This window comes from Erinaceus europaeus, chromosome 14 (assembly GCF_950295315.1).
Source record: "Erinaceus europaeus chromosome 14, mEriEur2.1, whole genome shotgun sequence".
NCBI classification, from domain to species: Eukaryota; Metazoa; Chordata; class Mammalia; order Eulipotyphla; family Erinaceidae; genus Erinaceus; species Erinaceus europaeus.
In genome coordinates, this window is record NC_080175.1 from 11,203,561 (window position 1) to 11,215,181 (window position 11,621).

Genomic DNA, 11,621 nt, shown 5'->3' on the forward strand with positions numbered 1-11,621 from the left:
TATGGAGGCAACTTGTTATGGAAATAAGCAAAACTCATGAGGTATGAGAGGCCTAGTGTCAGATAAAGTGGTCAAATTCGGGGGCCAGGTGGTAGCACAGTGGTTTAAGTGCATATAAGTACAAGGACCAGCACAAGGATCACAGTTTGAGCCCCCAGCTCCCCACCAGCGGTTGGGGTGATGTCTGTTCACAAGCAGTGAAGCAGATCTGCAGGTTCCTATCTTTCTCTCCCCCTCTGTCTTCTTCTCTTCTCTCAATTTCTCTCTGTCCTACCCAACAATAACAACAACAACAAACAACAAGGGCAACAAAAGGAAAAAAATAGTCCCTGTAATGTAGGCACTGACCCCCAGCAATAACTCTGGAGGCAAAAAAAAAAGTCAAATTCACCTTAATATTCTAAACAGAGTATAAGTGAGCCTGGATGGTATTTTTTTGAGATACTTGAAATTTAAAAGTAGAAAACATCGAAAAATGGAAATATTTCATTATTGATTTTTTCATACTGTGTTAATTTTGATTTTCCATTGAACAAATATCACTATCAAGCTTTCTTGTATAAGCACTGTGCTAAAATTACAGAAACTTAGACTTCATCTTGGTTTTTGTAATAATGCTAGCAGAGTACACACAAGAAGAAAAGTAACTGCACTAAATTAGAAAAGACTAGGGTGGACCTCTTTCTTAATGTCCTTCGTCTTAATATTTGGTGCAATACTGAAAAAAACAAATATCACTATCAGGTCAACAGCTTAAACCTCAACCACATGTCTTTCAGTTAGGGGTAATGATCTGATGAAGACCCTTTCAGATGAAATGGTAGGGCAGTGGCACTCCTTACACATACAGACTTCCTTTGTACAATGGCTGTTATCTCGAGATAGGTATACATCTGCCATGCCAATGACAATGCTTGTTTATTTCCACAAAGCTTAAAACCAGATCATCGGGAGTCAGCCTGTAGTACAGCGGGCTAAGCGCAGGTGGCGCAAAGCACAAAGACCAGCATAAGGATCCCGGTTCAGAACCGGGCTCCCCACCTGCAGGGGAGTCGCTTCACAGGCGGTGAAGCAGGTCTGCAGGTGTCTGTCTTTCTCTCCTCCTCTCTGTCTTCCCCTCCCTCTCTCCATTTCTCTCTGTCCTATCCAACAACAACAACAACAATAATAACTACAACAATAAAACAACAAGGCAACAAAAGGGAAAAAATAAATAAAATATTAAAAAATTAAAAAATTAAAAAAAAAAACAGATCATCATTTTGGAATAGTGTTTTCCTATTTACATCTTTGTTAGTGTAGTTTTGGCCATGATTTCCATTTCAGCAAAATGATTTCAGTGCAAGAAAATGGGTCAGATGATTAATTTGCCAAATTTATTTGTTTGTTTGTACTGTTCAGCTCTGGTGGTGCTGGGAATTGAACATGGGACCTCTGGTGTCTCAGACAGGAACATGTTTTTGCATAACTATTATACTAACTGCAATTAGTTGATTACAGACACAATTTTTATTTAATTTATTTATAAAATAGAAAATATCAACAAAATCATAGGATAAGAGGGGTAAAATTCCAACTATTTCCTACCACCAGAGTTCTGTATTCCATCCTCTCCCATGATAGCTTTCCTATTCTTTAACCCTCTGGGAGTATGGACCCAGGGTCACTATGGGATGCAGAAGGTGGCTTGGCTTCTGTAATTGCTTCCCTGCTGAACACGGGCATTGGCAAGTTGATCCAGACTCCCAGCCTGTCTCTCTCTTTCCCTAGTGGGTTAGGGCTCTGGAGAAGTGGGGCTCCAGGACACATTGATGAGGTTGTCTGCCCACGGAAGCCAGGTTGGCATCATGGTAACATCTAGAACTTGGTGGCTGAAAAAAGCATTAAGATATAAATCAGAACAAATTGTTTAATACTCATGAACCTAAAGGTAAGAGTATAGCAGATGAGATTTGGGGGTCTCCATTTTGGTAGAAGCTAGTGGGTCTGTTTTAGGTATATTCCAAGGGTCCCAGGACTTTACTAATTTTTGCCTGAGCATGACAGCTAACATGCAGGTAGGCTAAAGGTATTGTTTGGGGAGATGGTGTCAGAGTTGGAAATAGGACTAGAAATCTGGATCAGTGGTGGTCCAGGAGGTGGCACAGTGGCTAAGGCACTTGACTCTCAAGCATGAGGTCCTGATTTCAATCCCTGGCAGCACATGTACCAGAGTGACGTCTGGTTATTTCTCTTTCTCTTGTATCTTTCTCATAAATAAATAAATAAATAAATAAATAAATAAATAAAATCTTTTAAAGAAATCTGGATCAGTGAAGAGAGTAGCTCCCAAATGTGGGAAAAGTATATAAATATTATTAACTGTAAATCCCGATTTGATCTGGGGCCCATATTCAGTGTATAGGTACAATCTCTAAGTCAGCAGGATGAACCATACATTTGTGTATGGTTTACAACTGTTTGTGAATCTTTTGTACCTGTTTGTGAATCTTTTGCAGTGAACTTTTTTAAAGTTGTCTGCTTCTAGCATCAGTCCAAAGGACCAAGTAAGACTTTGTAAGACTTTGAAAAGTAAGACTTTGACTTACTTTTCATTTTTGGAGGTTGAGTAGGGATTCTTTTCATAAAGGACACAGAAGTGTCTGTAAATGCCACCCAGTGCCCAGTGACATAGGTTCATGCACTACAGAAGGTCACCACCGTATAAGTTTAGTCACAAGGCAAGTCCAGAGGCCCCTGAATTTCATGTTATAAAATCAGATTCATCTCACAGTGTACATCACACATTCCTGGCATGATGCATTTGAGATTCCTTGTCAAAAAGCAGTTTATAGCAAATGATGTAATCAGGGACTCTAAATTCTCTGTCTCTTGAAAATATTCCCTTCTTGAATTTAAGCTCTCACATTTAACAGTGTCCATTGCAGGAGATGAATCACACTGGCTGATTTCAACCCATTACATTTTGCAAATTTTCTTACAAAGATAAGATATCTGATGAATTCCCATTAGAACTTCTCATTTCTTCATACACAGAAGTTACTGTCAATAACACCATCTCAGTCTGGCTAGCTATGCGATATTATTTATATCTGTACTTTCAATATGTAAAAGCCAATGCTATAACTGATTTCACCTTTTTGTACAACACTTCTATAAGTACTAAAAGATAATTTCAACATGATGATGAACAATATTTCCAATAAAATTTAAATTTACAAATGCTTGTCTCTGTGTCAGATATACAGCTGCTTCTATAATGTTAAGGGCATTTGTGTAAAACCACCATCTATAAAGGCTTCTCATGTCTGGGAATTTTTTTTTCTCCCACTGAATATTCAGCTTTGGTTATAGTAGCATTCAATATTTTACATTCAAAAGCATTCCTTGACATTTTAGTCCTATTTTCAGGTTATTTTACACTATTTATCTTCTCCATTGCAGTCATAGATCTCCCATGGACTACTTCATAATATATTTCATAACTTCTTAAATTGTAGTTCTTTCAAAGTGTTCTTTCAACATTTTATTTGTGATTACATGAGGAGTAATATTCTAACTTCATCAAAGACAGATTATTTTTTCCATTGTGCTTGAATCAAGTATCTTTTCCTTCATATTCACTGAAGATGGGGTTACGGAGAATCAATGTTCTATTCTAGGTTTCGCAAGTGCAACTGACAAATGAAATCCATTTCAATGTCAGAAGGACAATAGGGAGTGATGGTAATCACGGTTAATCAAAGAACAAATACTTAAGGGAACAGGTGTTGCTGTTTGATTTAAGAAGATGGATGACTATTGTCATGCAGAACTGTTGATCTAATGCTTCTACACCTTTTTTTTAAAGAAACTGAAAAAGAATGACTGAAAATTTTTAAAAGTCAACAAAAATGCTTTGGCTTCATAGGGCAGACAGGGCAAGAATAGACCAACATGCTGGATTAGCCCGAGTCAGTATGAAATCTTTGTACTAAATTCTTAAATATTTTCATAGATTCTCATTTTTCAGAGACTATACCAACTACCATGATTGGAAAGTTTATAACACTGCCCAACATGAACCCCCCAAAAAGTCTGCAAGTTTTTCATAAAAATTATATATGTATGAGTTTATAGTGTGAACCTCTTACTTGTGTCATTCCACCAAGTTCTGCCTGCTGATAGCGATGTAAGTTTCATGCCCTGTATTGTCCACCTCGATATCATCCTGTGGTTATGAATGGGAACAGGAGTCAAGTCAGGCCAGACAGGATTCTAGCTAGGATTTTATTTCAACAGTTTAGATATTCTTTTGGCTTGGGGAATCACTACCTGAAAGTACAATAATAAAGTCTAGGATTATTTTTCCTCATCATTTTTGTCACCACACAGGAAGAGTGTTACTCAGAATGGTGTCAGCCTGAAGATAGCAGAACCAAGAACTGAAAGAGAAATACAAATTGCCCATAAAATCATCTGAACTGCTGAGTCTAGCATTTGCTAAAGCCAGAATATTCTTTAGTTTCCATACTTATATCAACTAGCATGTTGTCTTTTGTTCTTAACTTTGTTTATTTTAATGAGGGGAAGGAGAGGGAGAGGGAGAGAGAGAGGAAGAGAGAAAGAGAGAGAGAGGAAGAGAGAAAGAAAGAGAGAGGAAGAGAGAGAAAGACAGAGAGAGAGAGAGAGAGAGAGGAAGAGAGAGACTAAAGCACTGCTCAGCTCTGGCTCTTAAGGTGATGCTGCCGATATGTTGTCTTTTTGCTTAGGCTAGTATTGGCTAGGTTTGTTTCTGTCACAAGAAGAGTGTCAGTTCTCTGATAGGTACAGACAATTACTTTTACTCATCACACCTCAGTTGTCTGACAAGCTATACGGTCCATCTGATTCAGAGTTTTCTCCATTATAATTTACTATCCTTAATCATAATCTTCTTCTGAACATCATTTTCATATAATAAAATTGGGAAACTTGTTCTGTAAAAAGCCAGATGGTAAACATGTTGAATATGATAGTGTCATAGCCAACAACATCGCTTTTATAATGCAATGTCAGTCACAGACAATAGGTCAGCAAATGAATATGACCTGTTTAAAAGTTGATTATCAGGCTGAAGGTATGGATTGCCCATGTCTAGCGGAGAAGCAACTACAGAAGCCAGAACTCATACCTTCTGCACCCCCAAAATCACTTTGATCCATACTTCTAGTGGTGGAGAAGTGATAGGAGGAAAAGAAAAAGAGGGTTCTGAACACCAGCTCCATCAGATCCCACTGAGAGAGGAGGTAGAAGGGAGGAACATCTAGATGTAGTAATAGGGCTATGTGTGGCTTGGAGGGGAAGAGATGACCGGACCTGGAAGAAAAAGGGGGCAGTTATATACAAATGCAGACAGTTCAGGAATTCAGAGCCCTCTGGTCATCTTTCCTTATCATTTCTCCCCCTCTGGGAATATGGACCAAAATTCTTTTGGGGTTGCAGAAGGTGGGAGTTCTGGCTTCTCTAATTGTTTGGTCTCTGGATGTGGGCATTGGCAGTTTGATCCATACCCCCAACCTGTTTCTATTTTTCATTACTGGGGCAGGGCTCTGGAGATGTGAGGCTCCAGGACACATCGTTGAGGTCATCTACCCAGGGAAGTCAGGATGGAATCATGATAGCATCTATAACTTGGTGGGTGAAAGGCAGTAAGATATAACCTGGACAAAATGATTAATGAACAGGAACCAAAAAGTAAGAGTACAGGAGATGAGAATTGGGATTTTAGAGTGGAAAAAAATGAGAAGTTTTATTTTAAGTATGTTCCTAGGGTACAGAAATAAAACTGAAGTCAATATTATGGTGTGTTATTGCTATACTTTAAATTTTAAATTAATAATCTCTTATTTAATTAGTTATTACTAATACATAACAATAAAACATTATGACACCTACATTTTAATTATGCACAAATAAATAAGTCAATTTCTGTATACTAAAATGAAAATAAAATATTATATTATCAGGATGCTTAACTCTGGAGATTCATTGATATTTCTGAAGATTTTTAGGTGGTACTTTATTCTAATGAAAATTTTATCTTTTCATTAACCTAGAGAATAAACCTAGACTTTTAGTTAATGGAAGTACAAAGTGAACAAAACAGAAATGCATAATTAATATATAACACATGAATCTTAATAATTTTCTAAAAATTTATATCTTTCATACAATCAACAGCTTGCTTTGCTTAAAATCAACCTGTTCTTTAATGTATTACTTGGTCACTGTTGCTAAGCTTTGTTCCTACTTTATTTCTTTTGCAAAGGAGTATTATGTCATCTAATCCATGGGTTCATCCTTCCCTAACTTTTGTCATTATATCTACATAAAACTAAAAATTTTCACAAACATAACTTTGCCTTAAATAAAGAACTAGCCTTGGAAGTGATTTAAATTCAAATTATTGTAAATATATGCTTTTTTTCTCCCTCAAACTGCACATTCTCACAGAAGTCTAGCTTTATAACTTCAACCACATTCTTAAAGTATACAATATTATACTTATGTCTTCTTATGAAATATATAATTAAAACATGAAATAAATGCCTAATTCTAAGCAAAGGAGGCTATCACTTACTTGTTGTGACCCCAACAGGAGTTTGGGACTATTAGCATACAAATGACATCAGCCAGGACTTAGAGAAAGGAAGGACACACAGATGTAGGCAGGACACACAGAGAAAGGAATGTACAAAAAGCACAGACTTGGAGCAGGTCAGGCTCTTTGGCTGCTGCTATTTCTCCTGGTCAGAAGCATCTCGGCAGATGTGCTTCAGGTAACCGCCATGGCTACTTCTTCTGGGAACTGAACACGTGTGACGCAGCTAGCTGGTAAACTTTTAGACTGCTCTACAGCCATGAGCAACCTAGACTTCAGCTGATAATTGTTTATCTTATGGGACTTAACTTTTGATAATTATACTCAGACTTTGCGGACCTAGCATACTCTTAACCCCTGATGATAATTGCTTATTTTGACTTTTACCCATTTCACCCTAATAAAGCCTTGCATTATTTAAACCCGGTCCCAGTGCCCCACTGTGAATCCTGTAAGTGTCGAAGCCTTAAAGCTAAGCGCATTTTTTAAAATGTGTGATAATATAGATGTTTCCATATTCAACATTACTATAACTATATTATAGTTTACAAGTTATCTCTTTCTGGCTTAAACATCAGGTGTGAGCCTAAAATGAAACTCTTCTTTCTCCAGAAAGTCATAATTTTTTACCATTGACTATGAGGAACTTTTACCCAAAAGAAACTCCCCTCCTCCTCCTCCTTTTCCTCTTCCCCATGTTACTCCTCCTCTCTTCACCTTCTTCACCTTTTCCATCATCATCATTGTCCTCCTCCTTCTCCTCTTCCTTTTTCTTCTCCCTCTCCTTCTTGTTCTCCTCTTTCTCCCTCTCTCTCCCCCCCTCCCCCGTCATGGGGAAAATGACAGTGCAGGAATAATGAGTATTTTTTTATTTAATTTCTTTATTGGGGAATTAATGTTTTACATTCGACAGCAAATACAATAGTTTGTACATGCATAACATTCCCCAGTTTTCCACATAACAATACAACCCCCACTACGTCCTCTGTCATCCTTTTTGGACCTGTATTCCTCCCCCCACACACACACAACACACACCCCAGAGTCTTTTACTTTGGTGCAATACGCCAATTCCAGTTCAGGTTCTACTTGTGTTTTCTCTTCTGATCTTGTTTTTCAACTTCTGCCTGAGAGTGAGATCATCCCATAAGGAATACTGAGTATTAATTCAAGTTTATCCCATAAAAAAAGATGTGTTCTTGTCACCACCTGGTTGTTAACTCTTAATTTGTAGAAATCAAAATTGTTCAGCACATCACCCTCACTTCCTTGTAGAATACAAGAGGGCTAGGAGAAAGAATTTATAAACTTTCTGACAGAATTTTGAATGAACAAAATACCAATGACTGAGAGTGTAATTGTAGTCACAGCTGTAAGTCCTTTTAGAGAAGAAATAAAAGTGGTCAGCTAGATAATTCCTACCTGGAAAGGCACTAGGCTTGCCATATACACAACCTAGATGGGATCCCTGGTGCCACATGGGAATTCTGCTGCAATGGAAGAAGCTTTAGTGCTGTGATATTCTTTTCTCTCTCTTTCTGTCTCTCTCTTCCTACTTGAAAAGTTAACTCAAAGCAATGAAGTCTTAGTAAAACCAAAGAGGAAAAAATGAAATGAAATGAAACCAAAACATCCTACTAGCCAGAACTATAGTGTAACACTTGAACAAGTCAGAGTAAACTATTAGAATTTTTAACTATGAAATGTAATTAATTAGAGCAACTAAAATTTTTGCATTTATCTATTTGAAATCCAGGTTCCTTTATGATTGGCCACAGAATAAAGAAGTAATATTGGGTAAGGAAGTAAATATTTTGCATGTAACAGCTGATATTTCTGAACAACTTTGTTCTTTTTGAGTTCCTGTCTCTGTTGGATTTGGCAATATTTCAGAACAAAACAAAGCAATGGTAAAATTACTTTTATTTACTTTGTTTCTTGTTTTGTTTAGTTGTCTCCAGGGTTTCCATGTAGCAGGCTGACTTTTTCAGGTAGAGACAGAGGGAAACACACCACAGCACCAGTGCTTCTTTGAAAGTGGTGGAACCAGCCTGGATTGTGGGTAGAGCCCATGGCAAGGCAAGTGCGCTATGCAGGTGAACTGCAGAGTTGCTTTTCACCCATATAGAAAAATTCATTTCATTTTCATTTTCTGGAAACAAAGTTAGGATTTTTGTCTAGAAGAATTCTGGACAATAAAGAGTATATTTAAATCATTCTCAATACTCCTGATCTCCATCTTAGTACTTAAGAAGATTCTTTACTTTGAAATGAGTCCTTCAGGGTTGGAACTAGCCCATTTGCAAGGGCACATGCCTTATTAATGTCTCAGCTTTGAGACCTAGCTCCATGTGGGAGCACCCAGGGGAGCTCCATGAGTAGTGAGGTATGCTTTTGTGTCTCTATCTAAAATGAAAATAATTTAATATAATCCTGTCAATGTCCATGTCCAGCAGAGAAACAATTACAGAAGACAGAACTTTCTTCTGCATCCCAAAAAGAATTTTGATGCATAGTTCTGAAGGGGTGAAATGAAAGGAGAAGATGACAATAAGGCTCTGAACCCCAATTCCGCTAGAACTCAAAATGATTGTCACCAGAAATCTTTGCTTTTATACCACACTGACAGGGAAGCAAATGTGGAAAACACCAGAGGAAGTCAGGCAATGTCTGACTTATCTGAGAGGGAAGAGGGAAAAGTAAGGACACTCATAAGTAGTAATAGGTATAGATGTGATTTAGAAAGGAAGTGAAATATCTAGATTCAGACAGATATAAATATAAATGATATAGCTATATAGATCGTATCTGTGACATAGAACTATTGCATTTTCCAATAGAAGGGATGGGGACACAGAACTCTTGTGGAGGGTTTGGTGTGAAACCATACCCCTATTTTCTTATAGTTTTGTAAATCAATATTAAATCACTAATTAATTTTTTTAAATGGTCATCCTAGAAGTGGTAAAATTGTACATGTCCTGATGGGCCTAGACTTTGAATAAATCCCTCTCTCCATTGTTGCTGGTCATCTCTATCAGGAATAACACAATAGACCCCTTTTTGGGCCCCCATAGGATCTTGCCTTCAACTTGGATCAACAATGATAGAAAATGTTCCATCCTCTGAAGGGAGGCTGGACAACACACTATGTGTCCACCTGAGGAAGATGGGTCCTGATATTGGGGTAGCTTGGAATGTTCCTGCTCATGACCATAGAATGTGAGCTCAGATCTACAGGGATGCAGAGGTCACATAGGCTCCTAAGCTGAATATGGGCCCCAGATCAGATAAAAATTATGGGATTTATAGTCAACAATATTTATACACCTTTCCCATATTTGGGAGCTACTCTTTCCCTGATCCAGCTTTCTGGTCCTTTTTCCCAGCCATGACATCATCTCCCCAGACAATAACTTGGATCCACCTGCATATCAGATGTCAGGCTCAGAAAACAAAACAAAACAAACAACAACAAAAAAGTATAGTTATGGGCCCTTTGGAATATAACTAAAATAGGCCTACTAGCTATCTTCAAAATGGAGCCCCCCCCAACTCTTCATCTACACTATTCCAGCCTTTAGGTTCATGATTAATCAACTTTTTTTTTTTTGGCTTTCTATGTTAACTCTCTTTTCAGTCACCAGGTTCCAGATGCTAACATGATGCCTATCAGACTTCCCTGGACAGACTACCCCACCAATATGTCCTGGAGCCCCGCTTTCCCAGAATCCTGCCCCACTAGGAAAAGAGAGAGGCAGGCTAGGAGTATGGATCGGCTAGGAGTATGGATCGACCAGTCAATGCCCATGTTCAGCGGGGAAGCAATTACAGAAGCCAGACCTTCCACCTTCTGCAACCCACAATGACCCTGGGTCCATACTCCCAGAGGGATAAACAATAGGAAAGCTCTTAGGGGAGTGGAGGGGATATGGAGTTCTGGTGGTGGGAATTGTGTGGAGTTGTACCCCTCTTATCCTATATTGTTTGTCAATGTTTGCTTTTTATAAATTAAGATTTTTTAAATGTACATTTCTGATATCTCTGCTACACAAAGAATAAATAAATAAAATGAGGAATTTTGGAGGCATGGCTATGGAGTAGCAACAGCTATGGTTTTCTTTCCCTGATCAACTAGTAAAAGCAAAGAAAGATAACCTAAAAACTCACCAACATACAACCAGGTTCTCTTCAAAAACTCGCCAAGCCACAGGTGAGTAAAGACAAATGTGGTTCATGGACAGAAAAGGGGTGAAGGAGTTATTTCCAGGAATAAAAGGTCTGGAAGAACTCGTGCCAGACTGGGAGTTTGGCAGCTGAGGCACACCACTTCCAGGTCCAAGTTAAAGAAACAAGTATAAAAGGAAAGAGAGAGAGAGAGAGAGAGAGAGAGAGAGAGAGAGAAAATTACCTAAGCCACAGGTGAGTACAGCCACTTGTGGATGGAAAAGGAGTGAGTCAATGATTCCCAGAACTAAAATCTGGTGCTCAGAGACAGCAGCCACCAAATTAGATCTGCAACTAAGACACACCACATATAGGTTCAAGTTTTAGCAACAAAAAGACTGTTAAAAATAAGAAGGAAAATAAAAAACCACCTAAAAACTAATCAGTTTTCAACTATGACTTCTTGAGTCTCCACTGCTGTTGACCTACAGATGCTGGAATAGTTGTGGGGAGACCCTATGTTGACATCAAGGTCACAGAACCAGAACTGGCCTAGTGACTCAGGATACAATCTCTACCCCCCCCCCCCATCAAGATATACAAACAGGGAAATCAAACACTTTAGCTGCAACAACAAAATCCACCCAAAATGAGGAAACAGAAATACATAGACAGAAATCCCAAATGGCCAGACAAACTCATATCTAGAAAAAAAATGACAGAGATAGACTCCAGAAAACTCATTATGAAACCAATTCAACACGTTAGCTAAGATTCAAGAACTCTGGGGCTGGGCGGTGGTGCACCCAGTTGAGCACACATGTTACAAAGT

General features: G+C 38.3%; 1 non-coding gene across 1 annotated transcript; it reads left to right on the forward strand.

Annotated features, from left to right (window-relative positions):
• The first annotated feature begins 549 nt into the window (after nucleotides 1-549).
• LOC132532934 (small nucleolar RNA SNORA81) lies at nucleotides 550-721 on the forward strand. Its single transcript, XR_009544846.1, has one exon. It is a non-coding gene; the product is annotated as a small nucleolar RNA SNORA81 (small nucleolar RNA).
• Nucleotides 722-11,621: the final 10,900 nt, after the last annotated feature.